Source organism: Numida meleagris, chromosome 1, assembly GCF_002078875.1.
Source record: "Numida meleagris isolate 19003 breed g44 Domestic line chromosome 1, NumMel1.0, whole genome shotgun sequence".
Classification (NCBI taxonomy): domain Eukaryota; kingdom Metazoa; phylum Chordata; class Aves; order Galliformes; family Numididae; genus Numida; species Numida meleagris.
Genome location: NC_034409.1, coordinates 174962511 through 174967301, shown reverse-complemented (window position 1 = coordinate 174967301; position 4791 = coordinate 174962511).

Genomic DNA, 4791 nt, shown 5'->3' with positions numbered 1-4791 from the left:
TTCTGGAAGTGGCCCTGGCCACCCTGCTCTGTGTCCTTGCTTGAGCAGGGCTTGGACCAGGTGATCTCCAGAGTTCCCTTCCTATCTCAGCCATCCCGTGACCCTGTGATTCAGAGCTCCAAACTGGCTTGGTGGCACCACTCTACGGCACTATTGAGGCAGGACAGTTTCAAGATGGGAGCAGTGCACCACATCTGGCTGTGGGAGAAATGCTTTCAGCTGGAGCTGGTATAATCCATATAACCTGGTTGCCCAATGACCACTGTACAGTTAGTCTGTGCCCCTCCAAAAACAGAAACAATCCTCTTGGCATTTAAGCAGTTCTAAACACAATTGAGACCTACTAGAGAGAAGTTACATGTCAATCCTCTGGCTTGGGGCTAGGTTCTGGCTTCTTTGAAGTTACTAAAAGATTTTGCCATTGACTTCACTGCTTGGAAGAATGAGCTGTATTTTCTTTTTTTAACATCATAGGACATTCATTGCACTTTCCCACAAGAGCAGGTTGTGAATGATTTATCCAGTGATTTTAGCCCTTCTGCATTCACAATCACTGCATGTTCAATAAGAGCAATATGAGCACATAATTGAACACACATGTTTCCCCTGCCCTCTGCAAGAGATAGAGGAAAGGACAAATGAGACAGAAGCCAAGACTGTGACTGGAAGAGGGTTGAGTTATATTGTACAATGTGCACTGCATGCATCTGCTTAGCACCCAGGAGCCATGGAGGCAGGAGGTCACTGAGCCTCCATCAAGCGTGAGTTCCCCCATCACCTGGAATATTTCTGCTCTCTAGTCAGATGGATGAAACTTGATAAAAAAGAGAAAATACCAAATATTCTTGTGCAAATGCAAATACACATATGTCCTTCGAAAATCTGAATGAACAAAACCTGGTCACATACCTTGAATAAAAGTGGACAGAACATTTAATAAATAAGAGTTGGCCAAATGGCTGGACTTAGTGATTTTTTGCACTTTTCGTACTAGTGTTTTGCTGCATTTCACCAGTTCTTTACGTTATGCCAATTCTTCTTCAAACAGTGAGTCCAAAGGAGTGGGTTACAGAAATACAAAAGGATGAGGCCAGATGACTTAATGCTTCACAGCTGTACAGAAACAGACAAGTTATTGTGCCCTCTTCGTTTTTTTGTGTGAATATTTGCAGTCATGAGGGAAAGGGTGAACTTTAGCTTTTTTTTCAGTCAACTTAAAATCCAAGCGTTAATGGAGAAAAGTGACTTGAGGTCAGTCTGAAATTACTATTTAAGAAGTGTTTTGACAAATTGAATTTTTTCTACACATTTCTTCTCAGTCCTTTTCCACTTTTTAATATGTGATTTAAATAATCTTGAAGTACCTTTGGAAGTGGATAGTCATTTTAAAATGAAAAATCAAAGCGCTGGATTTTGAAAGTGACAAATTAAACATTTCCATTATTTCGTTTTTTAAAAAAATGTTTTGTTTGAATGTGAAGACATCTATGAATTCAGCATGAACTCATGATATGCTTTGGGTAATGGGCCCTTTCAACATAGTGTTCACTGTCTTCTAAGTAAAGGCAAGTAATGCTGGGAAGTGGTTATATCCATGAAATTCAGTCTTGCAATTAATGATGTTTGGGCACAGGAGAGCTGTGAGATCAAGGTATTTGGGGTAAAATGTTCTCTTCTGGACAAGAGGAAATGGTTTTAAACTAAAGGAAGGGAGATTTAGATTAGATGTCAGGGGGAAGTTTTTTACTGAGGAGGTGGTGAGGTGCTGGCACAGGCTGCCCAGAGAGGTTGCAGTTGCCCTGTCTCTGGAGGTTTTCAAGGCCAGGTTAGATGGGGCCCTAAGCAATCTGATCTAGTACTTGATCTAGTGGCTGGCAGGGGGGTTGGAACTCGATGATCCTTGAGGTCCCTTCCAACCCAAGCCATTCTATGATTCTATGATTCTATGATTCTATGATTCTATGATTCTATGATTCTATGATTCTATGATTCTATGATTCTATGATTCTACGATTCTACGATTCTACGATTCTATGATTCTATGATTCTATGATTCTATGATTGATTCTATGATTCTCTGATCAGTTGTGTCCCAGTCGACACGCGTAATGGCACCTTCACAGAGCGTTTGACTGGAGTTTCCTTGCTCTTTTTGTTCCCCCTGCTTTTGGCTAGGAAGTCCTCTGGAAACAAATCATCTAGTGTCATTTTTGCAAAACTGTAAAGGAGTACAGGCTCAATGCATTTCTCATGTGAACCACATTGGTTTTTGGAACAGGACAGCGAGGACCTGAATGAAAGGGAATCAGGGACATTTTCACCCCTTTGTCCTCTTTTATTCTACCTGATTTTATATTCTAGGAATCTTGCACAAAACTTAAATAAGACTCATCTCATCCCAGGGGGCATCTAGTACAGTTGGTGAGATGCCACATTGGGCTACATGTCGTGGCCACACCAGCAGGTTTTTTTCCAGAAAAGAATCTGTGGAAGAAATGTTTCAAAAAGTGGATTGGTCGTGATCTGTAGAATGAATATACCAGACTCATAACACTATGTAGCAAAATTATTCAGAAAAGATCGTTTAAAAAACACGTGGCATTTATAGGTATCTAAACTTTGATAGTAGTTGTGGACTCCAAGATGAGAGCTATCCTCTTCCTTATTCCCTGGACGTATTCTAGAGCTTTTCCGGGCTGCTTGCTTGGGGTTACTAGACTGCTGGTCCAGCTCCCAGCCTTGGCTCCATCACTAGCCTATGCTGAGACCCTCAGGAAGCCACTGCTTTGCTCCATTTCAGCTGAGGCTGCCGTCTGCTATGACCAAGGTACTAAGATCCTATCCTATCCTCACTTCCTACAGCATGCAGGAGCCACCAGGACACCACTAACTGCAACTACCAGTCAGTACTGCAGAGCCATCACCCTATTTTTCTCCAGAATTTACACCAGACAGGCTCCTTCATTTCCCCTGAAGGCTGCAGTATACAGCACAGAATACAGCACAGAATACTGAATAAAAATCCTAAGATTCACCCAGTATGAATTAATGATGAAAGTGACAGCTCTCAAGCCATCCTTTCCCTTGTTTTGACAGAAGCCCCCCAAGCTTCGTGGGTTGTTGAGGTTGTCTCATGGGCTGAACGGGGGCACAGAAAGTTGTGTTACAAGACTGAGGTGTCTGCAAGTCTGCAGGTGCAGGAATTTTTATCTTCCAGTTTCATTTCTAAGCAACTTCGGAGACTCCACAGAGCAAACTTTTGAACATATTACTCACAGTATGCTCAGTTTTATGCCAGAGTTTAGCCATTTCCTTCTGAAGATCTTTAGCTTACATTTTTTTTATTTTGTTTAGTGTTCTCTAGAGCTGTGTTTCTACATTCATATATATACTACAGTGCATATATAATTAATGGGACTTAAAGTTACAATGATTTAAAACTGGTAGGTTCTCCTGATGATGAGTAGGGAATGTAAATTGCAAAAAGTGAATTGCAAGGCTCCAGCCAGCAAGGTGCCTGCTTCTAGACCCAGACTGGAGATGGGAGAAAGTCAGCAGGCTTTTGAAAAGCCATAAACAATTATTGTGCCTGCTCAAGAATTTGAGTGAAGGGAGAAGCAGAGTAATTGCAGCCTGATAGGGAAAGAAGGCCCACTACTTGAAAAGTTATTGCAAACACTGCCATTCCTTCTTTTGTCTTGGTCAGGTGTGCTACAACACAGTAAAGCACTTCAGTGCATTCCAGAATCAGAAAATGGAAGAGACACTGTTTGCTGAATTACTAAATCAGTGTAAGTGATTGTGTGCTTCTTTAATACAAAAGTGGAGGAAAGAAAAAACAGCCATTGAATTTTCATTTCATGAGCCTGGAAGACCATGTATGAGCCCGGAGAATGCTGGTGAGGATTTCACCAGGAGAAATACCCCTTTTTCTCATCAGTAATAGCACTGAGGCAAAGGCCATCAACACCTTTACATGTGAAAGAAATCCTGTGGCCATAGCAAAGTTTTCTTTTACCGCTGTCACTCAGCCTCAGCATCCTTTCTGAGTGCAATTTTATAGGAATAATAAATAAATTCAACGTTACATGGATGCTCAGGTTGAGCAAAACAGTCATGGGTTTTCTGAGATTGGCTAAAAATCTGAAATGAGAAAGTAGGAAATGACTGTACTCTGTTCAAAATTTTTGCAGTTTTTAATTGAAACAACATCTCTGTGTAAATGCTTATGTTATGCTATTTTAAAGAGAAAAACAGGAAAATGGTAACTCTCCCAAAATGAAACAAAGCGTGAGTTTAACCCAAAAGAAAATAATTATGTGTTTCCTGGTTGAACTAGCACTGAAAGAAAATGGCTTGTATGCGCACATTCTCTGTGTTATCCAACTGTTCTTCTTAATGCAAAACAAAGGGATTACATGAAAATAAGGAAGGAACCGAGAAAATGAGAGGGGAAAAATGCGCTTCATTTGTCTTAAAGCTAAAAACAAATTAAAAATGCAGGCAGTACATGTAGTCCCCCCAAGGGACAGATTTATTTCTAATTAATATCATGTCAGTGCCCTTGCCCAGTGCATCAAAAACAAAAACAAACCAAAAAAGCCCACTCTAGATTAATCCCGCTGTAACACTGCAGCTAGAACCTCTAAGAATTAACCCGGCCCAATCCCAGATTTACTTGCACTGTGATTACTGGAACTGTGGAGAGTTTATTTTCCCTCACCTAATGGACTGAAAAGAGAAATGTTTAAAAACAAAATCCTGTAAGTATCTTTGGGTTTTGTTGTTGTT